The 26,563-nt window shown below is 45.7% G+C and overlaps 1 protein-coding gene across 7 annotated transcripts in view; it reads left to right on the forward strand.

Annotated features, from left to right (window-relative positions):
• The first annotated feature begins 17,548 nt into the window (after window positions 1-17,548).
• Window positions 17,549-26,563, forward strand: part of INF2 (inverted formin 2) — a 41,701-nt gene continuing 32,686 nt past the window's right edge. For 3 of the 7 annotated variants that reach the window (XM_032691398.1, XM_032691400.1, XM_032691401.1), the window contains exon 1: window positions 17,549-17,646. The gene's annotated coding sequence lies outside the window, so the exon portion shown is untranslated. Of the gene's footprint in view, window positions 17,647-18,431; window positions 18,727-19,396; window positions 19,462-26,563 lie in introns of those variants that run through there. The other 4 variants (XM_032691397.1, XM_032691402.1, XM_032691403.1 and 1 more) reach the window with 2 other exon arrangements.

Genomic DNA, 26,563 nt, shown 5'->3' on the forward strand with positions numbered 1-26,563 from the left:
AGCAGCAACAAGGGCCCCAAGGGCCAGGCTTTCTTCTTCTTTCAGTTGAATGTCTCAGCCTCTCCCTCTCTGTGCAGATTAATTCATAGGAAGGAAATATTTTCTCTCAAAAATTTGACACTCGTCATTTTCCTCCTGATAAGAAAGGTTTCATAGAATCACAGAATGATTTGGGTTGGAAGGGACCTTAAGGACCATCCAGTTCTAACCCCCTGCCATGGGCAGGGACACTTTCCACTACACCAGATTGCTCAAAGTCCCATCCCACCTGGCCTTGAACACTTCCAGGGATGGGGCATCCACAAGTTCTCTGGGCAACCTGTACCAGTGTCTCACCACCCTCACAGTCAAGAATTTCTTCCTAATATCTACTTTAAATCTCTCCTCTTTCAATTTAAAGCTATTAACCCTTGTTCTATCACCATATGCCCTCACAAAAAGTCCATCTCCAGCACTCTTGTAGCCACTTTAGGTACTGGAATGTGCTATAAGTTCTCCCCAAAGCCTTCTCTTCTCCAGAAGAGAACACCTCCAACTCTCTCAATCCTTCTTCACAGGAGAGGTGCTCCAGCCCTCTGATTATTTTCATAATCCTCCCCTGAACTCACTCCAACAGGTCTATGTGCTTATGTTGACCCATGCAACATAATTTTTATGAGAAAGGCAAGGCACTTTTCTACCCAGGTCACAAAGAAAGGGCTGTCATGCTGCCAGCATCACAGGCAAGTGCTCAGTCATTCCCGTTCAGGCCTAAGACGCCCCACCCTTCATTCCCATCCTCCAGGAGGAAGAGCTTTCACACAAGAGTGAGAGCCAGGGCTCAAAACCCTTCTCACCAACTGCATAAGCACAGCCTCCTCCTGCAGCTCTGGCTCCAGGTGCCCTTCCTAAACAGCAGCTGGAGCTTGTTAGAGCAGCCATAACCTGCGGCAAGGTCAGGCCTGCATGAGAAATCAAACCAGAATTGCAAAAATGGGAAGTAGAAAGAAAGCACTCGGTGTGTGGTCACTGAGAGCAGATGGGTACGAGAGTGAGGAATGAGCACCTGCACATCTCTGCCTGGTTCTGAACCTGGAACCAGGTTTACCTGTGCTGAACAAGAGCCCTGAGTGTACCATGCCAACCTACACCCACACTGCAGGGACCTCACCTTCAGCTCAGTCCCATCCACACTGAATCCAGCCTCAGGAAAGGCATAACCCTGAGCATCCCCAAGACAGGCACAGTTTGGTGTGAACCACTCAGCCGTGGTTCCTTCCAGCAAAGCACCCAACACTGTGAATGAATTGTGTGCTTCAAAGGAAAGCTGCTCTGCCTTTGCCATCATTGGGAACATTCACATGCGCACACACACACAGGGTAGGTGTGTGCAGGAGCTACTTGGTTTCACAGCATCAGTCAGTAGCTGAGGCAGGTTACCTCAGACCTCTCCTTTAGTCTCTTTGCTCTGGCATAGCAATGTCCTGCATCTGGATATTTTGGTCACATTTGGTCACATCATGTGGATGTTTGATCACACCTGTTCCTTGCACACATGGACACAGTCATTGCAGACCAGGTCTCACCACTTCAGCATCCATTTGCAACATGACTGGTCCCTGCACCACAGTCAAAATGAGAAGGAAAAAACCTGGCAGCCAGTCGTGCCACTCTCCCAACAAGCCTGACACAAGCTGACCTCTCCTAATTTCAGTGCCGTTGATTTTCCTCCTGCAGGCACAGCCCCTGGGGCTGCCCTGTGGATCCCTTGCCTCCCCAGCTGCCCACAGTACTCACAGGACTTCTCAGAGCAGCATCAAGACCTGGAAACAGAGAAGACATGGCTGCCTGTTCACATCTCACCCCATGAAAGAACTAAATCAGCTGGCAAGGCATGTTTTTGTTGTGTTCGTTGAGGACAGCTAGAAGAGGGGCTTTTTTCCTCTAAATCAGTGTGAATTCAAGAAGGGAGTGCACATCCAGTTACAGGCACAATAAATAAGCACATGTGCTTGTGTCTTGGCTAGAAATTATGGCCTAGCTCTTTCCAAGCTCACTTTTCCATTTGTGGCAAGAAATTCTCACCTGGCCTGTGGCAGCATGGCTGGAGTTATTGCTGCTCTTAGATTGATCCTCAGAAGGGAATTTAGTGGAGTCTCTGCTGATCCCACCAACTTCATATCTGACCTACACAGAGCAGAGATTGAAGGCGTTGCTTAAGTTCTCCCTAGCTAGTATTTACTAAATGTGAGCAAAACCAAAAAAAGACAAATAAATTGTGCAGGCATCCTCTCAGGCCCCCTGATACCACAACTCATAGCTGTTCATTTTGTAACCACCAGCAGCCCTTTTTTTATCTTCCTTAAAAAAATAGTCAGTCATTTGTCCAGACAAAGCGCATCTCCCTCTCTGATCTTTACATTGGTGCCTGGGGCCTGGCTTGGCAGGTATGGATGCCCAGATCCTCCCAGGGCCAGTGATGGCTTGAGCAGAATGATCACACAGTCTGTGAACAGGACCCTTGCACATCCCACAGGGACACTGGCAGGAATCATAACCCAGAGCTTAACAACTCAGCAGATCTCAAAGCACTTAACACAGGCAAATAGGATGTATCTTGTCAAGGGAAGGGCATAGGGACAAAGATAAACATCTCCAAAGGCCTTCAGGCACCTAAAGGGCTCTGAAACCAGTCACACCACTGTCCACAGCTATGGCCAGATGTTGGCCCTCCTGGTTGCCCCACCATTTCCCCAGTGGGTGCACCACACCAACACCTAAGACAGGAAGGAAGTATGGCAGCGCTTCCACCAAACAAGATGAAAACCTTGAACACCTTCTAAGACTTCTCTGCTTTTGATCACTATCAGCATCTTCCTGCATCCTCTTGGACAGCACCACAGCTTGCTGGCAGTGGTCCAATTTCAAGTGCATCCTGTCGGACCCGTATTTCTGGGTCACCACTGCACTGTGCACCTTTGCATGAGTCCTTGCTTACAGATAATCTATGATTCTCTGTTTTAAATCAGATCCCAAATTTCTTTCCCCCTGTAATGATTTGTGGTTCTAAAAAAGGCCAAGATTCACAGCTTCCTTTTTGACTTCTTGGGAGTGTAGTCTCATCCATTGCAGAGAAACCTAATAAACTTCATTCACCTCACTGCAGTGACACTGCCTTCATCCAGTTGCAACTCCAAATAGCAACTGGCCACTCATTTCACACCACATTTCAGACACTTCAGTGTACATATGTGCTTCAGCTTCCTTTTTTTTTCATTTGACACAAGCTATTTTTCCTTTCTATGTCCTGTTCACATCAAAATCTGAATTTCAGAAAAAAAGAAAACAAAACAAAATAAAACAAAACAAGTTAACAGAAACTTTTTTTCAGCCTGAAGAAGGCAAGAGGCATTGAGGTTCTCAATCCCACCTCTAAGCTGAAAACTGGAGTCCTCTAAAGTTCCCCTGCCCCTGAAATGGCAGTGAAGCCTCCCACACTCCCTCCTGCCCCTCCCAGGCAGTCCTGCGGGCTTTATCTGCCCCCTCCCATTCCAAGTGCCTGACTCCTCTGGCATTTCTGCTCACCTCCCACATTACAGGCGACCCAGACCTTTCCATGCTGTCCTCATTTGCTCCCTCCAGACCCAAGGCTTTGCAAATGTCCAAGCTGTGGAGCTCCAGGGCACACATAACACTGACTGGTTAAAGCCCTTTGTCCCTATGCTGGACACTTGGAGCATCCAGAGCACACAGAGCCCTGCTGAGCATCTCTAATTGAAAAGCATTTGCCTTATGTCCCTTCTCCCCTCTCTGACCATCCGAAGATTAAAAAAAAAAAAAAAACAAAAAAACCACAAAACACTCCAAGACCAAACAAGGGTACCCAACTGGAGAGCATGCTTGTAAAGGAGAAGTGAGACATCAGCCCAGAGACCTGTGTCAGTTTTAATCCAGCTGATTGAGGAAGCAGCTCACACACCAAACCACAGGTTTCATGTGGCCTGTGCTCTGTGGTCCGTACCCCACTGTGTCTTCTCACAGACCACACACAACACACTAGATCACTGCCAGGAGATAAGAGCTGGCCAGTGTGAATAGGCACATTTGCACCGTGCTACACTGGTCTTTTTTTTGGGGGGGGGGGAAGGCTCCAGCTGCCTGACTTGAGCAGGGGATCAGGCCATGTCCCCAGTGAACTGCAAACCTGCTGCCTGCAAAAGGCTTCTCTGCACTCAAATACAGATGTTTGTGTATGGAGTGTCTTCATAAACCTTTAAAACAGAAGCCAGTGTGGCACTAATAAGCTCTGCGTGGGTATCTCCAGCAGCAGTAGCTATCTGGGAAATATCAGCTATTCCCAGCTAGAGGGCTGGAGGCAGCTATCACTGTCCTGCTTGTTATCAAGCTCCTTCGGTGCAAAGAGGCTGGAGTAGTTGCATGTTGCTGAGCACAGTGCAGCAGCAGATTATGCTTCCTATGAGTAATGCAAGTTTGAACCTAGTTCTCAAAATACGTGTTTCATCAGCTAGGAACTGCTAGACTAGTTATTCTTAGCCCCCAAGTCACTGTGATAAGAAACTAAATGAAAATGATTCCCAACAAAAATCACACTGAAATGAAAATATTTATCATGCTGCTTCTGGAAATGAGAAAAGGCTCTTCATTTTTAGGGCAAACAACATGCTGTTTCTATAAGAAACCACTTCATGGATGATATTTACTCATCTGGACTTTCTGAAGTGAAAATAGTGCAAGATGTTTGCAGGGACCCTGACTCCATCCTCCCATCTGGGATTGCCTCTACATATTTGATGAGGAATTCACAGACCAAGTGAAGCGGCTGCGTCAGACACATGGGATCCCAGTGCAGAGCTACCACAGTGTAATAGTGCCCATGAATACACTGCCTCCATAAGGACAGAATGGAAAGATGAAGTCAAATGAGTGAACCCCATGCCCAGCATGTGAGATCACACAAATCTGCTGTTCTGTCTTGGTAGTGTCTTACAACAGCCTAATTACCTCTAGTAGGGTGAGCTCAGTGGAGAAACAGGCCCTTTCCTGGCAGAGGTGTTGATGCAGGGAGGAGACACGAGCTATCCATTCCCCATTCATTTACAGCTTCATTCATGGAGCTGGAAAACAGAGCTCAGCACCCACACGCCTCCCCAGCTTTTATTTCACAAGTTTCTCAGATAATAGTAAGTTGGAGCTTTGGGGCTTGTCTTTTAAAAGCTGATGACAGATTTAAAGACTGGTTTTCCTAAGCCCTGTGCAGATTTCTTAACAAATAAAAGAAAGCTGAAGACAGTATAACAAAAGATCTCTCTCCCTGCATGTCTCACACAAATCACATCCTCAGAGGAGTAACAGCTACAGTAATAATTGACTACATGAATATTCAAGGTTCACAACAACTTTCAGCAGCCCTGACAGTATCTGGTCTGACTTCCTACAGTATGGCCTTTGGGATTCAGGTCTTCCTCTGCTCTGGAGAAGAATTACAGGTCTGCAGCCAAGAACAGCCATCAGTGCTGTGGTTTGCAGGATCTGTGCTGTGCAACGGGGAGACACAGACACAGCATGAACTGCTCATCCTTCAGATTTGCCAGCCTGACATGAGCCACCTTTAGTGTTTGCTCCAGCCACATAAGAAGTCCTGTTGGTGAAAGCAGGCTGCAGTGCTGTCAACCCACCTACAATCCCTCAGCAGGTGTGATTCCTCTGAAACCTGTGTGAATCCCAAGTGCAGAAAGACAACACCGGAAATGCTTTTCCAGCTTTCCCACTCAGGCCAGCTTCTGCTACTGGGAAGGCAAGGGCCAAACTCTGCAGCCACACTTCTCCCTGCTGTTTTCACCAGCTTCAGGTGCCCTCTGGTCTCTGTCTACCAGACATGCAGGAGACAGGGAGATTTAAAATTTGACAAAGAAGAGATCAAGGGGGCCAGACACATAGGTCTTCCTTGTATCAGTGGTGAGTTTCTCAGGGCTTTGGCTTTGCAGCTGCTGACAAAAGCTGCCTGCAATGACCCATCCTTCATTCCGAGCCTGGCCTTGGGAGAGAGAACAGATTTGTCCAGCCTGAACCAATTCACTGCACAACACCAAGGGCATGAAAATGATTTTCACTCTTTATCAAAACAGTCAGGCGAAGGGCAAGGCAATATAGTGCAAATTAAACAAGCACGAGGCAGCACAGCTGATTATAGCAGGGAAACAAGCTAGACAGTGATTTGAAGGCTTTCCATCAAGTAAGGAGTAGGGTTTATCCTGCCCTACCCTAATATAACCCTCTCAAACTCTTGTGACTCATAGGTTCACCGTGAATCACCACTCCCTTTCTGGTTTCCTTCTGCAACTGAAAGAAGTATTTTCTGTTAGCCCATGGCAATGTTAAATAACAGCCTTTCTCATGCTGGCTCAGCTGCCTAGTCCCAAAGACATGGGGTGGGGATGTGGCATGCAGCTATCCTAGCTGCAGGAGGGGTCACATCAGCACATACACGTCCAAGAACACAAGCAGGCAGATCCCTTGAGCAGGCTACAGGACTTAACACACTGCTTTCTGAGGTTAACCCAAATCCCTGGGACTCAGTGCAGCTCTTGTATCTCTGGAAGAAGGAAGGGTTTGTTATGGAAGCAGAAGCTTGTACCAGTGAAGTGCGTAAAGCTGTTGGTCCTCCTTACCCCATCCTATTGCTAAGCCCAGTTCTGAGCCTCTGCCCCTGCTCCACTGTTTAGATATTAATCAAATTCAGCTCAAAATTAGTCTTTTCCTAAAGCAGGTTTCTGATGAGCAACCAAGTCACATCAGTGGCTGAGTCATAGGAAGCAAACCTTTGAGCAGCAAGAGCAAGCAATGGAAACTCCCTGTCAAATCAGCTTTGTGACTGCCTTCAGATGTTTCTGAAAAAGCAGCTTCTCCGTACCACAGCTATCTCAAAATCTGTCATTGGCATGGGATAAATGTTTTGAAAATATTAGCAAATGATTAAATGGTGCCTTAATTGCAAAGAACAGAAGCAGAAGTGCACAAGGGGAGGTGGGTTGGTTTGCCTTGTTCTATGATACGTGATCCCGTGGAGACACAGGAGATCTGAGTGCTCTTGCAGACTCTGTTGCCATATTTGTAACCTTGGAAAAGTCAGAGTTTCGAGGTCTAGCACCAGTCTGAAGGCCAGTTTTTAAAAGACATTTGGCACCAAATTTACTGAGCTCTTTACAGCTCTGGGGAAAAGGCAAGGACACTTACTGTGGGACCACACTTGGCCTATGGGTGAGGTATGGGACCATATCCTGTCTTTGGCAGCAGTGAACACTTCGGCAATAAGGACATGACATTCTAATCCAAATATTTTCTAATCCATGAGCATCTTTTGGACTTGCTGATCCACACCAGATCCTTTACGATTAACAGTCTCAATGGACTTTTCTCCCTTGAATTTCTCTAACCACTTTTTGAAGCCCTTTATTCTTGAGCTTCTACAGGGAATTCTACAGTTCAATGCTAGACTGTGTAAAGAACTGGGTTTTGTTTAAAAATTCCGTTACTGAAAACAAAAAGAGTTAATTTTAGGACCCCAGGTTCTCATTTGGGGAGGAAAAAGGTAGATAATTTTGTTCACTATTCACCTCCTCTATTGCGCTTACAACATTGCAGCTTCAAACACAAACCCTTTCAATCAGTCCCCTTCCTAGTCAGTAAAAAGTCTTCTCATAAGAAGAGGTCCTATTCCTGTTACTGTTACTGTTGCCTTTCTCTGCATCTTTTCTATTTCAGCTTAGGGGTTTTTTTCAGCAAGGGAGCTAAGAACTGCTCTGGGTGTGCAGCCTCCCAGCTGTGAGTGCAAAACATTTCTAGAGTAGCTTGTTATGTTTTCTCTTTTTTGTGCACTTTTCCTGTTTGAACAATACTTGATATCTGATTTGCCATTTTCTCTCTGCTGAGCATTGAATTGACATTTTCATAGGGTTATACAGGATGAGCTGAAGTTCTTTTTTCTGAGTGGCAATAGCTAATTTTAGACCTTACCGCTGTGCATGGTTAGGATTGTTTTGTTTTCCTTAAGTACATGAATTGCATCTGATATTCTACCATTCTGCCAATAATTTTTGTGAGATCCTTCTGTTAATCTTTACTGTCAGTTTTAATTTTTATTATTCTCAGTCAACTCTGCATCATCAGGAACTGCTGTCACTTCTTTATTCACTTGTGGTATATGGATACTTCCTTAGTTTCGACCTGGTTGCCAGGAAAGAGGCCTAAACCCTACATCACTCCTCTTCCAGATCACTTATGAATATGCAGAAAAGCAACCTAAGATAAACCACTATAGAAGTCTGTTAGAATTATAGAATATCCTGATTTGGGAGGGACCCAAAAGGATCATCAAGTCCTACTCCTGGCCTTGCACAGGACAACCTAAAGGATCCCATCATGTGCCTGAGAGTATTGTCCAAATTCTTCTTGAGCTCTGTCAGGCTTGGTGCTGTGACCACTGCTCTGGGGAGCCTGTTCAGTGTCCAACCACTGTCTGGGTGGGGAACTTTTTCCAAACTAAACCTCCTCTGACACACCTTCAGGCCATCCCTTCAAGTTCTGTCACTGGTCATCAGAGAGAAGAGATCAGTGCCTACCCCTACACTTTCCCTCAGGAGGAAGTTATTGACTGCAGGTAGCTGTGGATTGAGGTCTCCCCTTAGTCTCTTCTCCTCCAGGCTGAACCAGCTGTTAGTCCATTCCTTATCCATTTCATCTGCTTTAGCCAGGCTTAATCCGTGGAAGTGGCTTCATATTTATCCCCCCTACTAACTTAGTATTCTGTTATTCTATTTACCCCCACACACACTAACTTAGTAATCTGTTATTCTTTTCTACCAATTTTCCACAGTCTGAAGTTTCCCCACGTAGTTTTCCGGTACTTTTCTGCCCCTTCATCACTATGTGTCTTCACAATATTTGAGGAATGCAAATAGTAAATACAAAAAAAAAAAAAAAAGGTCAATTTATAGGAATGCCACAAATTCTCAGAGTAAATGCTGTAAATGCTGATGATAGTCAAGTGCTTATGTATTTAGAGGCAACTCCATGTACTGAGTCATGCATGTCATCAGCTCTTCTTCTGGAACAGATCTCTGTGTTCTTGGCCTGAATATTAAAACATGTGCAAAGACTTTGATGATATTAGAAAATGTTTATGTGCTGTTATGCCATGTGACATTATGTCATAGGAGACAAATAATTCATGCCAGGCTCTGACAACTATTGCTGCAAAAACTCGTGCCTAATGCCAATCAATGAACTGAATGGGATCAAAATGTCCAAGTAAAAATTGTTTCATCCAGTAAAACAACTGATGACTATTCAAGAGTCTCACCCTGCTTGTTTTGTTCTCCAGTTACAGACAATTATATTAAGAAAAGCTCAAATGTTTACATTGTAAATGAACTGTGGTTTGCTATGTTTCCAGTGCGGCAACCAAAATTTTCCTTGCATTATGAGCATAACCACAAAATACTCTGAGCAAATACGTTCCATCCCCATAAAACTTTGTGGACAACTTATAAGAACCATCACTAATCTGCACACTCCCCCTACTTTACATGCTTGAGCAAGAGACATTCTTCTATTGTTGGAGTATCTCAGGCACCTAAGGATAGGCTTTAGCAGTTGTATCTTCCTCCTTTTTACACACAAAGAACAACAGAAGTGGAGAGTTAGTCTATATATTTACCTCATGGGCCTCAAGTTGCCTGTAATACAAAAGTTCTTATTGGGCTACTTATTGGTTGGCCATTAATTCAGCCAAGAAAAGGTCATTAAGAAAAAAGAGAAGTTACAGGAATAGGAGAGAGAAGTAATGAACCAGTTTAGCATCAGTAAAGAAGTTGCCTCTAAAATGGTGGCAAAACTTTTTGTGTCTCTAAAATGGTGGCAAAACTTTTTGTGTCTTTGTTATTCGGCTTGAATCTGAGACCCTTTGGCCTTGGTGGCAAGGTGGACATACCTTGGCCAAGAGAATGCAGAGACACAAAATAAGCATTTCCTTGAAACCAGAATGGTAACAGGGAGCAGGCTGACTTTATCCTCAAAGTGGATCCAACCATGGCCCTATTTATTTACGGCCAGGCATGATGTATGCATGTACAATAGCCAAATTATCAAATATTCCAAGCTATTGTGGGGTCAGCCTTTGTTCTGCTGCATGCACCAGCTTTGAAAGAAAGCTTTTGTAGAGGAAAATGGCCTGCTGTTCGTATCAGTTTCCCTCCCCAAAACGAATTCTGCATTTCTCCCAAAGACATACACTAGGTCTAAGTCTTGCTTTCACAAAGGGGTTTTGTCTGGGTGCCTTCGCTTAGAACACAGATTTTATTTATCAAAACCGCGCATGAAATTTGGTGCCATGTTGATACTTAACATGCAGAACATGCTGCTTCTCGGCAAGCTGGTGATGCCAAAATTTTGCCCCCGAGAAGGCGCAGAGAACTGCTCAATGACAAAGTTTTAGTCTTTAAGCAGGGAGGTATTTATTTAAGGCAAAGTTGAAGAGCAGCCAGCTCGTGCTGGACAAACTGCTCTGCCTCTTCAGTGAAAAGACAAGATTATATACCGTTTTTACAAGTGATTGCAACACTTTTACATACATATTCATATAATTGCAACATCTAGTTATAATATTCATAATAGGCAGAGTCTGGGCGGAGTCTGGGGTGGAGTCTTCAATTTGGGGAGAATCTAGGAGGGTCGTTTCCTGTTCTTCATTCTTATGAGCCCCTGGCCCAGCCTCCATCCTCTTCATGAACTTTGTGAACTTTCCTGCTTTGGCTACCTTTCTAGTGTATCTGGCAGAAGTTCCTGGTATCTTGGCAAGGTGTACCTATGTTTTGACTCACTTTCCCTCTTTATCAGTCCTTGTTTTCTTGAGCACATATACTTCTGTTCTTTCATGTCAGTGTGTTCTACATACCTTAATGAATTATTGCCTCCGCTGTTTCTAAGACCAAGATTTCAGTGCTTTTGCTTAAAATCTATATTCTGAATTTAACTCTCCACTTGCTTTCTAGGCCTTGTCTGGCTTCACTAGGAGAGTGGAAGTAGATCCTAGAGCAGAAGGAGCCATGCCTTGTCCTGCCACGGTACTTCCATCCTTCCACCAGCTCAGGCAACCTGGTTAAGTCAGTGCTAGCTTAGGACCAAGCTGTCTCTGGAAACAAAAAACCCCATGTCTTGCTCAAACCAGAACAATGACCTTCTGAGGAATCAGTGACAGCTTTTTGCAGATATCGTATATTTTTAATTAAGTTACTTAGCTAAAACTTTTGCAGGCATTGTTTCAAAGAATGGGTACCGAACCAGGCTCTGCAGGGGCTACCTCTACCTATAAAGGGCAGGCTGGAAGAAAGCCCAAAATATAAGACAAGCTGTACTAGGCCACACCAAAGTCTCCATCCAATTAGACCTACATTTATTCTCTGTAAGTGACCAAACCGGATGCCTCATAATTGTTAGTCCTGTCTAATAATTGATAATACCAAGGTAATAATAAACAATTATGCCATAATTAATTATAGCATATAGTCATACCTATCCATAACACCTTCTCAGCCTCCAACATTTTGCACCTTAGGGACTTCCAGAGCCAGAATTATTATCTCAGTAGCCCTCAGACTATTTTTCTTTCATGAATTGGTCTTCCCTGATTTTCACTGTCACAACATCCTGCAGCAGGCAGTTTCACAACTTGTGTCATCTAATGTGAGGGATAAGCTCTTGTGGTTTACTTTGAACATGTCTTCTAGTTTGCTGGGGTTTTTTCTGAAGTTCTAAATCTTTGCTGGAGAAGACACTAAGGAGCTGGATTGTGTTTTGCTGGATCCAATCCCAGTGCCTAACATACTGTAGAGCCCAAGCATTGGTAAAAATCCTTTCCCAGAAGTGTAACATTGTTTTTGCCATATCTGCACCTCCAGTATTCTGGTAAGGGCAAAGAGGTAGGAGATGTGTCATTAAAAAAGTAATTTGGGTATGACTTGTAACACACGTCTTGAGCTGGTTGGTCTTTCTTCCTGTGGCTGTGGATTGCCCATCCAAAAGCTGATGGAGGAAGTTTCCATTACACAAGACAGGCAAACCTACAGAGCCCATAACCCTTCACCTTCTGACTCAAAGCATATGAAACACTCCAGGCATGCAGGATGTGAAGGGAGAAACCTTGTGATGTGAACCACAACCAAGGCAGGAGATGTAGGCTAAGCCTGACATGAGAGGAACAAGGAGGGAGCCAAAGGAGGGGTGACTTACCCAGAAGCATCCTTCATGTTGTGAGAGTGGCTGTCCTTGATCACTACAAAATGGGAGGGCAAACTGTATATCACAGCCTTTATTCATTCCTTCAGGCTATAGACAGATATTTAAGTAAAAGGAAAGGAGAATTTAGGACCATACTCTTTTGTGGTCACTGAAACCAGCATCTGCAGTTGCAGGCAAACCCCTCTTCAATCACTTTTCATGAAGCAATTAAGGTCCCTTTTAACTCAGCCTGGAATTTTGGCCTTTCATCTCCTAACAAACACATCACTTTTCTGACCATTAAAACCCTTGTTCTCCTCTCCAGTGTAAAGGTGTTTATTTCTTATTAATACCCATTTTTTCTTGTGCCAATATAATTCACACACTTTAATAGCTGGGGATATTTTGCTCCTGCGTGGCACTGACACCTTTCCTGAAATACTCAGAGATGATCACATCCCCTCTCAACCCTCATTTTGTTACGCTTTGTCAGCCAAAGTCTTTTAATCTCACGCTGTAAACCACCACCAGCACCCCCCTTCTCAGCATCTGTTCCACTTTAAATTCACCATTCTGGGAATTATCTAGAATTACACACAGCATTTCAAAGGATGCTCCTAGCTGAGTTATTAGCAATGGGGACCTGAACTTCAGCAAGCCGGACATAAAAGCAGAAAGCTTTCCTGCCAGAACTGGAAACATTTCCAAGCTCTAGAAGACTTAAAGATTTTTACATCATCTGGATAAGAGGTAGGAGCGGGGAGGCACACGTCACCTGTACCCCTAGCCCAGCTGACAGATGTACATCCCACCAGTGAACAGGATACCTGGATAAATATTCTCTCCTGATTTTGTAACCGTTTCCCTTATCCATAGCAAGTGACAGTAAGCATGGCTTTGATGTGTACCTGGAAGAATACCAGGAAGACAAGGAGTAAGAGATTTACAGGAAAGCCAGAGCACTGAATCAATAAAAAATTATGTCCCATTAGTCTGCACTTTGAGTGAATAATCAGTTCCAGAACTACAGTGCTTTAAAACTCCATAACATGAAAAACACAGTCATTAATCCTAAACTGTGATTAGGTAGAAATCTGGGGGTGAAGGGAAGGAGACTTCAGCCTCTGCTTTTTAACTGCTGTGGACACTTGTTCTGGAAGCTTTTCATTTCTATGAAATCATGTTTGAGATGTAGTCACTGTTGCTGGGGAAATAAACATGATGGTACATGAAGAAAAAAATGCTCTCAAGTGGGGAGTAGGCAAGAGGAGCAGATGAGCTCTTATGAAACAAAGGACTCTCTCGCTCTCCAAGTGTCGTCTCTAACAAAACAAAATAAGCAGCAAAGTGACTGAAAACATCTTAGAAAAATTGACTGTGCTTAGTTACAATATATAATAGGACATCAGTGAGTCTTTATCTAAATTACACAATCTGAGGCATTTCACCCATTGAGCGTCTCTAGGCTTCTTAAATGGTGGGGGTTTTCTTATCTTCCTCCCATTACAACTGAAAATGTGTGTCTAAATCCTTGTGTATCTATGCTCCATTATTGACTTACAAATACTACATTGCTTCCCAGTGTTCTTACTTAATCTCCTGTGGTTAGGGAACACTAAAACACAAAGATTATTGTGCGCTTGATATTACAGATAATATCTTTGTCTTTGAGGCTCTCGACTCTCCTGGGACCTCCCCCTCAGGAAAATTCAACTGCTGCCACTGCTTTGCGACTCAAAACCAAAAAGCACTTTTCTTCTGTGCTCTGACCTTTGCTGCAAACATTGTGAAGCGCTGAAGGGAAGAAACAAAAGATCAGGAATCCTTCTGTGCAGTACATGCTCTTAACCTCCACTGCTGGAAACGAGGCCCACTTTAATCTGAGTGGGGACAAACACAAAACCAGTTCTCATCATCAGACCTTGGGACAACAATTCCTGCAGATGTGCAGTAATGACATTCTCAGCGTGGCAGATCTCTATCTAAAACTCAGCCCATTAGTAGGAAAAGGAATGTCTGCACAAACATTCATGTCTTTACATTCCTGAGCTCTACTGCAGCCTTGCCTTCATGTCATAGGCCCCCAAAAAATGTTTCATCTCCCCTGAGGGGCAGGGCACAACTGCAGGTAAAAAATAAGGAACTCTGGACAGCAAGAAAAAGAGATCAGAAGAAAAAAATCTTTGATCCATTTGGACTAGATAGTCATTGTAGGTCCCTTCCAACAGAAATTATTCTATTCCTATTCTATTCTGTTCTATTTTATTCTATTCTGTATTAGTGCAGGTAGTGAGAACACAGAGCAATACAAGCTAAGAACTATTTGGAAGTAGCTTGTTCCACTGAAAAAGTTGCTTTTTAAGAGCTCAATTCAGCCAGGGCAATAATCCCCCTGAACCTCAAAGCCCCATCTTCCAGCTGCAGTGATGTTTCTTTCCATCCCTTTTACTGTGGGACCAAACAACCAAGCACAAGGACGTTGTTGAACAAAACTGGATTTGCTATCAGCTCTTTTGCATGCAGCAAAGAAAAAAAGTGACCAGCTGGAGGTTAGAAGAGAAAAAAGCGGCTTGTGTTGTAAGTAAAGAAGAATTTGGACCATGTGGTGGAGTTCTATTTACACATTTCTGACATAACTGACAGTGATAGCATCAAATAGAAATGGCAATTCAGACATTCAACAGCACCTTCAGTGATCACAGCCCCTCCAGGCAGGCAGATGGAGAGCCTAAGGAGAGTTCAGCCTGCTTTTCAAGAGTGCAAGGCTTCAAGGTGCAAAGCACACTGCAGATACAGGTCCGGGGAAGCAAACCAGCTACTGCATCCCCTCAGCCACACCACATACTCTGAACATACATGCACAATGTGGCTTTATCCCAACAAAGGAGCATTTGTGTGTTCACTGTTCACCCCCGCAGTCATATCTGCTTCGGTCAAAAGGGATTTTGGCAAAAATGAGGGGTTTTACACAGAGTTTCATTTTTTCTCTTTGCCCTGTCTTTTCTGAGTTTTGCTCCTCACTCCTACATCAGATGGTGAGAGCCTTTATAGTACAGCAGGTATAACTGGTCTTCCATGAGCGATTTTTAGGGCCATGTGTGCTGTCCTTCTCATGTCCACATCAGAAAGCAGGACTGACACGTATCAAGAATTTGGGCAAGAATGAGTAAAGCAGTGACACGCAAAGGAAGGAGAAGAGCTCCCTTGCTGTCTCTTATCTGCCCCAAGTACAAGGTCACTGTGAACTGTAGGTCTTCTGCATGTAACCCAGCTCCACAGACTCCCTGCTACCCCCTGGTCCTACAAACACTGCTAAGTGGCTTAAAGGATCCACTGGCCAACTGCCCCAGCACACACCATGTGGGACAGAGGCCACAAACCTGATGCTGAAAATACCTGAAATGGGCTTATGACTGAGGCAGCATGAGGGGAAGACTCATGGGCCACATCACAGCCAAGAGCAAGGTGTTCTGCCTAACTGCCTTCTGCATGGCCAGCCCTGACAGGGCTGCCCCAGAGTGCAAAGGGAGCAGACAAAAGCAGAGAAGAAGAAAAATGCACTCAGGCAGGAAACATTTGAGTTCCCTGTTATTCTTCACACACCAAAGTAGAAAAACTTGCAGAGAATGGAAAAAAGGCTAAAGCAAGAACAGCAGCAGCAGGCAAAAGCAATTGCTATTTCCTAAACAACAAACAGCTCTTTCAAAATCGGATTTATACCCTTCAGAGAAAGATTGCAGGGGACACATCCATTTTGCCTATTATGTAGATTTGTAAAGCTAAGTACATACTCACCTGAGTATTGCATAAGACATCAATTAGGAACATTTATTTTGGGTAAAAGAAAAACCGATGAGCCACTCTAGTTAACTGCCATCTCTCAGAGAGGCAGTCTTTTTCCATTTGTCTCCTCTTCCACTAAAAACAGAGGAGTGTTTTATGCCAAACAGTAAAACCTCAGGTCCCATTTTCCAATTTGGAGTCTCAGACATGCACAGCCCTATGTTCTTACCCTGTAACTATCCTCCAGTCTCCTGTAATCACACTCAGTGGTCTAAGCTCAGCTCTCATCAGCTTGCAGCAGCCCTTTGCAAAACACTTCATCATGATTTTTACATCAGCTATCCCTTTCTCCCTGCTCCTTAATTTTCCCTGCTAGATTTTCTCTGGATGGTGAAGCTGAGTGGCTCTGCCTGAAATCAAAACTGACTCTGGCCCCTAATGCCTATAGGAGACAGCACTTCTGACCCACAAAGGGAAACAAACTTTTCCACCAAATTCTCCCCATTGGCTGATAATATTTAGTTTAACTCCACTGTTTCAGTGCTCATCTCTAGAGCTGATGTGTTTCACTAAGGGAAAAGGAATCCTTCCCCTCTGAGGGCTTGGTTGGGTGTGCCCATTGATCTAAACTACTGTAAGGTATTGAACTTGTATTGACTTCAACTTTAGGTTGTATCTCTCTGGATGTTTACATGATGATGCACTCAACATCTGTAGAAAAACGCTCAAATATCACCTTTACTAACCTGATGCCAAGTACAAGATTCAAGCTTGGAACAGGCTTCCCAGGGAAGTGGTTGAAGCACCATCCCTGGAGCTATTTAAAAGGTGTGTAGATGTGGCACTTGGAGACATGGTTTAGTGGTGGACTTGGCAATGCTGGGTTAACAGTTGGACTTGATTGACTTAGAGGTCTTTTCCAACCTAATAGATGCCATGTTTCTACGATTCCATGTCAAAACTGAGGCGTTTAAATTGCGGAGACAAGGGTGCTGGGGTCCCTAGAGGAAGGTGCATGGTCCCTCGGCTCTCTCACCGCCTAGGTAGCCTGTCCCCAGCTTTCGTGATTCCCCTCTCACCTCCCAGCCCCCGTGGCTGGACAGAGAGGGTCCCCCCACCGGGGACGGGGCACACCCGCACACACCGGGGCACAGCAGGGCTCTCAGACTGTTCTGGCTGGGGCGGGAGGGCAGCGCTCGCCTCCAGGCCGCCCACGGGCCACAGGAGGAAGGGGCACATTGCGGGGGGGTCAGGACCTCTCTGCGGTGAAGGGAGCGGCGAGGGGGATGTTGGCTCCGGGGAGGGCTCTTCCTCCGGGGATGCTCTGCCAGGGCGATACCAGGACAGAGGACCGGCGCTGCCGCGGTGACATCCCCGGCAGGACGCGGGGCGGGGGCGGCTCAGCGGGACCCCTCGGCCGGGTGGGAAGAAACTTCCCCAGCGGGGCCGGTCCGGACCCCCCGCTCCGCCCGCGCCCCGCCCCGGAACGGGGCGAGGCTGCTGCGGGCGGGCAGAGCCCGAAGGCTGCGGGCGCCGGCGGAGGGTCGTTGCCCGCCGCAGGGTCGGTGCCCGCCGCAGGAAAGCGCCGCGGTAAGGCCGAGCTCCGCGATCGCGGGGTCCTCTCAGCCGGGAGAAGTTGGGCTGAACCCCCCTCCCGGGGCTGCAGCTCGGCTGAGCATCTCCCCCTCCCTCCGCTGGCGTCCCCCTGGTCCCAGCCCCGGTGACCGGGGAGGAAGGAGCTCGGTGGGCCGGAGCTCGGCGGGCGGCTCGGAGCTGCAGGGAGGGATGGTTGAGCGCGGGGGGGGTGGAGGCGCGACAGGAGCAGGGAGGTGTAGGTGGGACCCGGTCTGGGCTGCAGGTGTGGCCGCAGGGCGCATCTCTGGGACGTGGTCCCCGCCGCCCGTTTGACGGGACGTGGGAGAGGTAAGAGCCGGTCCGGGTTGCAGATGCAACAGAGCGGTGGATAGGTGGGACCTGGACCAGAATGCAGGTACGACGGTGGAGCATACAGGTGGGAGCTGGTCCGTACTGCAGCTGCAAACATACCGTGTACGGGCTGGATGTGGTTTGGATCGCAGGTGCAGCTACACCGTGTCTAGGTATGACGTGGTCCAGATTGCACGTGTAGGTGCAACGTGGTGCGGGTTGCAGGTGTGATGTGCAGGTGGGATGTGGTCCTGCTGTGCCGGGGGGTGACTGAGCATCTCCTAGCATAGAGTGTATGGCTGCTGTGCCTGTGTCCGGGCTGGGCAACTTTCAGGCTTTTATTTTGAAATATTCTCTTATCCAGTGGTTTTCGGACGTCTCCCAAGTCCTGCCCACTTTTCCCACATACTTCTCTCCAGCCTCATCCTCCCTTTTGCTCAATAACTCTGCAATGATGAAATGGCTTCTTGCAACATCAGCACGCAGAGCTGAATTCCAGAGCTCGGGGGCGGGGAAGGAGTGCTCAGGCACACTGATCTTAGGAGGAAAACCCCAAAACGGTGTTCGTAGTCATCCCTCCCAGTACCAGATCGACACTGTGAAATGTACATTGCTTTTCTTGGATTTCTGAAGAATTTCTCGGGGTAAACACAGTGGGAAATGACCTGAGGCTCCCTGGTAAATTGCAAGGAAACTTCTGGCCTAAGTCAGTTGAAAAGAAAAGTTGGAGTCAGCAGAGTTACGGTAAGGTTGCCATCGTCCTACTGAACTTGCTCAGAATTTGGGCTGTCTGGCCACTAATCTCATTTCTCTGCCATCCACTTAAACTTGTTTTTCTGCTACACGGAGGCTGCCAAAACGGGGGGGGGGGGGGGGGGGGGGGGATCATAGGAACCTCTGAGAATATGTGATTTTTTTTTGTCCTATTATAAGTTAATAATCCCATTTCTAGGCTGTCATCCAAGAATATTGCTCAAAAAATGCAAGCAGTGTACAAGACCCATTGTATAAAAGATAATCTAAATGTAGGACAGGAAGGGACCTGGCAGGTCAGCAAATCTAAAGACAGAATGATATTATGCCTTATTGCACACCACTGTAATTCATTTCTGCCTGGTCTCCTGGGAAGGGGAAGTTTCACAACTTTACTGAACTGACACCATAATTTTTTCTCCAATATATGGTTTTCTCTTACTTTGTATTTGCACTGTGACTGCTTAGTTCTCCCAGTATAGATGCTTTTCTCTCTTATCAATATAGAAATAGGAGTTGAATGCTTTTCACTGTGTCATGCCATGCAAGATAGAACTTGCTGTCTGCTTTCATGAAGCGGGCTCCAGCTTATGCTGATCCCTGGCAGTCATGAGCTGGCCTTCTTATTCTCCGACTTCCCTGGGGATGAGCAGAGCTGCCAGGCTCAGAGGTCTGTCCTATGCCTCTCGTGTTTGACATCTCACCTGGAAATAAATCCCTCACCTGGTAGGTACTGCAATTAACCTCCTCCTCAGTCAGGTTCCTCCTGTCCTGTGATGAGGGTGGGAAACTGAGATTTTCTTCCTCAGGTGTCCATCTGACTTGATTTCTGCTGTCAGCTCTCATCTTACTCCAGGCCTCTTATTAATCCTTTTTTTATTGCATATCTCCATGTTCTGTGCTGGTACAGTATTCCCCCAGCTTTCTCCCACTTGCTCCGTCATGAAGGGAGAACTTAAGTTTGTAGTGACCCCTGCCAAATTCAGACTGACCCCTTCCATTTGATTGTCTGTCCAATCCTTTTAGGTCTGTATCCTATTTATTACAATTTTTTATCTTTTGTTTGTTAACTCCTGATTTCACTGAGCTGCGCAGCAAGTGGCTGCATGTACTGCAGATGTGTTTGAAGCTGAATTTTGCCCCTGTCTTGTGTGCCGGGTATGCTGGGTAGGTTTCCCAAAGTAGCTGAGTGGAAAATTTTTCTTACCGAAGCAAGCTAAGTTGCATTTTGTCCTCCTTTGCCCCTGTTTACTTCCATGGCATCAGTTATTAGGGTGGTTTTTTTCTGCAACAATTATTCTGTTGATGAGGGATGTTTAATCCCACCATTGTGCTGTAACCAGCCGTGAGTAGAAGATGGGTGTAATTCAGCAGGGGGTATCAACACAGTGCTGTAGACTGGGCAGTGAACAATATTCATAGAGCTGAAACAGCTGCGGGAACTTCAGACAAACTCAGTGCTCGTATCTGAGCTCAGATTTAGCTCCCAGTCGAATATCCTTGCTCTTAATATTTGCAATAAGGTCTATCAATAGTGATTCAGAGGAAGTACCACCCACTGAATCAACAAAGTCAGCTCACAAGGCACTGAACAAATCCAGCTCTGCTCGGTCCAAAATACCACAGCCGGTATGTGCAGATAAACACTTCACAAGGAGTTATCCCTGTTCTGTTCATGAACATTGGACATGGCTTTTTATATAACCAGGTGAAAAAAAAAAACAAACAAATATTTTGCAGAAGCTAGGTGCAGCTCTGCAGCACGATGCTCCTCGTGTTCAGTGCATGACTACCTGCTTCTGACCTGATACATTATAAGCCCTTTGGTGTTATCCACCAAACTCAAGTTTATTCCAGTGTTTCTCAGCACTGCATGTGCAGCAGTTTATCATACCGTGCTCATGAGCGTGCTGCTGCAGAGCCTGCTTTCATTTCCCAGTGGCCAGAAAAAGCACTGAGAGCACCAAGTGCTGCAACAGAGCAGGCAAACAATCTGTATTTTAATTATACAGAGACCTCTTGGGTTCTGTGCTGTCAACTGAAATGCTAAGAACAAATAGGGGGAAGGAAAAAAGCCATGTCAAATTTTGAGCTTTGACTTTCTCCTTCTAATGAAGGCCGGCATCATACTTGTAGGTCTGGCGTGGGATTTGTCACAGCATCCCAGTTGTTCCAATTCTGCAGGCATGCTTTAAGAACTGGAGCGAAGCACAAAAGGGGAATGCTTCGAAAAAGGGTTCTCTGCGTTTGGGCAACTTCTCTGTGCCTCTCAGGATTCTCATCAAGGGCAAATATCATCTTTTTTTCCTAGGAAAAAAAAATTACTAGTGAGCAACAGCCAAGCCTTATAATTGCTACCAGATAACGTCAGCGGTAGATGAGCTGATTTAATGGAACTGAATGTGGAAACAAATAGGGGTGTGGGGTTCATGCATGAGCCCCTGAGTCATAGCCTGGCATCTACAGGAGTGCCCGCAGTTAAGTAAGTGGTTGTGTGATGTGGCAGGTGAACATTTGTTGCTGTTTTGCCAGCCAGCCTCTCACATCTGCAGAAATCATCAGGAGAGCGTCTAACAGCATGATGGTTTTTCTGTTTGATATAACGAACACATATTGTTCCCAGATTCAGCTGTTTCTACTGGTTTGATACCTGAGCTGACATTTCAAAGCCCTGGGAATGCTGAAGCCACAGATCAATGAGAATCTTAAGCAAGCAATAGTGTTTGCAAAACCTCTTTAGCATTTGATGGTGTATTTCAAGGTGCTCCGAAAAAAGAATGAGCCAGATAAAGGACATCAGGCAAAGCCAGAAAGGAGGACTGAGAGCTGGTGGATGAAGTCCTCATCCCAGCATTGGAGTCACTCAGCTGATTCCAAAATGTTTAAGTACCCTAAAAGAAACAGGTCACTTCAGAAGGGACGTTGCTCCAGCACTATGTCCAGGAAAACAAGTACAGGCAAATGAAGAACTGCCAAATGCTGTAGCTGGTAAGGCAGGATGTTGAACTTGGCAAGGATGTAGTGGGAATCACCAGGTCCTGCTACTTGGCATTGACTTCCCATTTATTTTTCTTACCACAGCCATTATTTTGCCTCAGCTGAGGTGTAAATGGTATTAATTTGGGGGAATGTCTGAGGGCAGAGGAGGGATTTGCTCTTTGCATTGCTGCTCCATTAGAGTCTGTTGAGCAGGTGTCCTCAGTCACCCCTTGGTGCTGAGTGGAATTGCCCAAAAGGGACACAAAGGAAATTTCAGTTGATGGTTTGCGTAGTTGCTCTCAGAGTACCCACAGGTTCAGTAACACTGATTTCACCCCAAAATCCAACTTGCAAAGCCTTCTGTTGCCTCTGCTGCTCCCAAGCTGTGGTTAATGCCAACATAGGACATCACTAGTGGCAGCTGGCCACCTTGGGACTAAGTGGGTCTCCGCTTTTCCAGCTGGGAGAGCTGAGTCACATTTTAACAAGCGAGGACAGCAGAGGAATTTGGAGATCACTCCAGGAAAGTGTGGGAAAGGAGTCACCCCGCAGCCATAAAACCTCTATATTTAGTTGTACTTTAAAATGGATTTTGCGGTTGCAGAGGTCAAATGAGTTTGGAGACCCACAGATCTGTTTTACACGGAGCCTCTGCACAGGGAGTCATGGCCACCTGTCCCCCCACTGTGTTCCCCAGAGGTAGGGACATTCCAGCCTTGTCCCTGTCCCAGGGACTGCACGGTGAGCTCATCTCTTGCTGGAGGCACAGCCTCTCCCCAGTGTACCTTGGTAGGCAGAGGAGATGAAGGGAGGGAAGCAGCAGAGCCCCTTTCCTCTCTCCAGATCAATGAATGAGGTTGGCATCATCTTTCTTTATTTATTTATAACTTTGGTGAGCATCTCTGCTTGTGTCAATGTAGCTAAGGAATAACTTTGTTACCCTCCGCTCTGTCGGTTAAATTGCATTATTTTTAATGAGGCAGCTATCTCCATGCTGCTTCTGTTCTGCTGGTTTCCCCTATCTGGGAAGTGTCTGCTCCTCGTCCATCCTGCTTTTCTGTTAAGTCATTGCCCAGCATTCTCTGGAAGCAGTGAGCTAAGTGTTAGCTTTATTTTCTGACAGAGGCCCCAAGTGGAAACACAAGTTCCCATTGTACAAGGCAGCAGCTTTTTGTGGGTGATGCTTTTCTTCCCACACCCTGCCGAGAAGTCAAATTGTGGCAAATCAACTCATTCCACTGTCTGGCCGAGATCAAGGTACTTCACCTAAAAAAAAGAATGGTCCCTGCTGCCAAAGGATTTACTCCAGGGAGTGGGTGCAGGCCCTCACAGGCTGGGTGCGCAACCCAGAGGGATGCAGGAGGAGAGGCAAAGCCACACGACCCTCCCTGGACCATTCCTTGTGCACTGGCCCATTTCTTCCATCAACACTGTTGTGCCCAGCTCTGAGATCTTTCCCTCTGTCCCAGCGGGTCCCTTGGGGGCACCAAGTGGCACCAGGGGTTTTGGGGTCCAGCTTTAGGGTTTTGCCCCCCTCGCTGCCCACAGCTGTGGACTCTGGGCAGCCGCCTCCGCTGCATCGTCTGTGAGTAAGCCTCCCTCCCACCCCAGAAACAGCCACAATCTTCTCCTTTGTGTGCTTCTAGCTCAGAAAAGGCTGATTCATTCTCTGAAGCAGATTAATTACTTCTGCTATTTAGAAAAAAAAAAAAGATAAATCCTTTAGAATTGGTCAGCTTAACTTTCAACTGTGTGCACAATACAGTAAAGCAAATGTGCTCTGAGCTGGAGCATGAAAGTTCGCAAGGAATAAGAAACTGGGTGTTGCAGTATTTACCTGGTATGTCAGCAGTGGGCTCTGCAATTTAGGAAGTATTTGTGAATGTGTCTTCTTCTTGACTGATACGACAAACAGTGCAAATCTGAGCCCACCGTGAAGGTGAACTGGGGAACAAATATTTTTATTCCCTGATACATTTTATAGCTTGTTTCCCTTCTGGTTTACATCACGCTGATGTGGCAGCCGGCTCCCTGAGTAGCTCGCATCTGAAACCTGGCTGAGCTGCTCCATTTCTCCCTCGAAAGGCAGCTTTCCAGCCTGCCTGGCTCTGCTCACTTGTTTATGCACTGATGGGCTGTAGTTCCCCATTTCAGAACAAGCTGTCCAATATTCATGAGTTATTTTATATTTACCCAGTTCTGAGGCTTCTTTTGTAAGCCTGGGGATAAATTCTGGGTTTTGTTGTTTCCATTACTGGAAATGGACTGAACCTTCACAAACATTACCAAGCCTTAAATAAGGCCTCTATTTATCTAGAAAGGAAGGGAAAGGACTAACACAAAGCTAAATTGATTTACAAGCCTGCAATTCCCAAACTCCTGTTCTGATAACACTTGTAAGCAAGTGTTGGGCAAGCCATATGTGTAGAGATGAATCACTTATAAAATGATATCCTAATATTAATTGTGTATTAATTTATTAGATAAATACAGTGATTTTCCTCTTGAAGATTAATGAGATCAAAAGTCAGTATAAGTATAAGTCAGTATATATCCTGCATGTACAGTAAGGTCATTTTGCCACAGCATGAGAAATTCCCAGGATCAACCTCCAGTTGGTTGGGCCATATTAAAATCTGTTTGCATTAATTCCAAGACTGACTTAGAACTGGAAAGATAATATCAAGGAGGACAACTTTAGGTCCTCTCAAAACAGCTGGACCAAGTACTGTAGCAAAATGAGGGGTTAAGCCAGTCAATGTTTTAGGATTACTGTGTTATGAAACAGGCTCTTCAGACTTTTTCACCCAACAGAAGAGCAAATACTCTGAAGGTATCTTTTGAGTGGATTATGTTGAAATCATGCTAAGCTGCCCTTCTTCAAGAATTTATTTTAAACTGCTCAAATGCTTAACTTTTTGAATTAGCAGCTGAACATGTTTTCTCGTTACTCTTAGTGTTCACATTCTCACAATCTCACAGAAAAGTACCTGGCAGTATCTGAGGCTGTGCTCCTTAATGTGTGCAATATGTACTTCGCCCAGGTCATTAGGAATCCTGACTATGGTCAGCCTTATCTGAACAAAAACACTCAGAACGTTTGCTTTTGGGCTGTTCACCAGATGAGATACCAGCCACCGTGATTCATCAGCAGTTGAATGGAAAAGCTGATTTCTATAGGAGGGAATTATGTTTGCAGCCCTTTTGGAGAACAGCTGGAAAAATGCTTCTCCCTTCTGTACCATTCTGGTGTCTTGGTAGCTTTATTTCAGAACTGATGTCTGTAAAGGTTGATATGGATCTGTGTAGCTCTTTGGCTTAGTGGTGCCTTCAGCCTTTTCCCCTTCGGACCTCTGACATCAAACTGGTTTCTAAGGAAGAGCTATTCTCTCCCTGAAGGTCTTCATCCTTGTGCAAGTGAGGAGGGCTTGTGTTTGTGCTGAAAGAGTACAGAGGACAGGACCTGCCTATCTCTCTCCCTGTGGGCAAGTCTTGGATGGTCTTTGTTCTGTAATTACATCTTCTTGCTGCTGCAGCACCAGTGTGTGTACAGGGGAGCAGAGTTCATCTGCCATGGCAGCCTTCATCCTGGCAATGCCTAAGCAGTTCTCCTGCAGCCTTAGTACATGTGCAATATCTGTATGCAGGATAAATAAACTGTATAAATATCAGGCTCCTTCCTCAGCCTGTGCTTAGGTGCACATACATCCTTTAGAAACCTGTACATGGGTCTGTGCCCTTTGCTCTGGGCAGAACTGCGAGTGCGGTTTGGGATCTTGGCAGAGATTTTTGCCATCACCTGCCCAAAGAAAGCACCAAGTTCTCCACAGTTAATGCTTTCATCTCCCCAGCTGGAAGCACCCTCCCCAAAACAGGATGTTTCTTTGTTGCAGAAACTTCCTACCAAAAGAACTGCAGAGCAAGTTTTGTGGATGTTTTAAGCAGATCGACCCCATTAAATACAAAGTTCCCGGAAATATGCATGTGCTGGCAGTAGCAAAGTCTTTTATTTTTGTTATCTGAAGTATCCATTAAATAAAGACTACTTCAGAGGGCTTTTTTTTCTTCCTTTTAACATCCTCTAAAGTGAATGTATTCAGCAGAAAAGCAGTCAGAGAGCTGGTCTGTGGCAAGAGGGATGGATGGATATCAGTCTCTGAGGAGAGTAGAGAAATTCAGTAAGCAGAAGAGCCAGCAGCAGCCAGATTTGCAGTTCCTGTCTTGCTTCTGTGGCTTCCTGAGGATGCTCAGATGTCTCTGCTCCCTAAGGAGGGAGCAAACCAGCTGCTGTCACTGTGCTCTTTCTGTACCTGGGAAGGTCAGCGTTCGTTCACCCCATCTGCTTTCCAGCAGTTCTTCTGGCATCTCCTGCTTTCCCCATGGCACAGGGTCATGTTGCAAAGGCCAGACATCTTGTCGGCGCAGGGGGGGAGAGATTTGGCTCTCCCCTTAAATTTATATATCCTCATCTGGACAAATCCCCTTTCGGTGCCATTTCAGCACTCTCTTTGACACTGGTGCTTCTGGTTGCTTAACTCAGAGCTCAGTTCTCAGATGAACAAAGAAGTTGAATTATCCACATTTCTTTCCAGTACCCTAATTTTTCCCCTATAAACGTGTGGTTGTCTTCACTGGCCACATAGGTACCACAATAGCCAGTAATCTGGTCCCGGAGATACAGAGGCAAATTATACCTGTAATTCCTGAATACTGCCTATGCTGATGTTTAGTAATTTAGTAGCAAGTGATACTAGGCATTTTAGGCAGGATCACCTAAAAAGAGCCAACTCAGCAGACCTCTGGCTGGCATCTGTCCCTGCCAGCCAGAAATGAGCTGGGTGTCTCCTTT

The sequence above is a fragment of the Chiroxiphia lanceolata genome, chromosome 6 (assembly GCF_009829145.1).
Source record: "Chiroxiphia lanceolata isolate bChiLan1 chromosome 6, bChiLan1.pri, whole genome shotgun sequence".
NCBI classification, from domain to species: domain Eukaryota; kingdom Metazoa; phylum Chordata; class Aves; order Passeriformes; family Pipridae; genus Chiroxiphia; species Chiroxiphia lanceolata.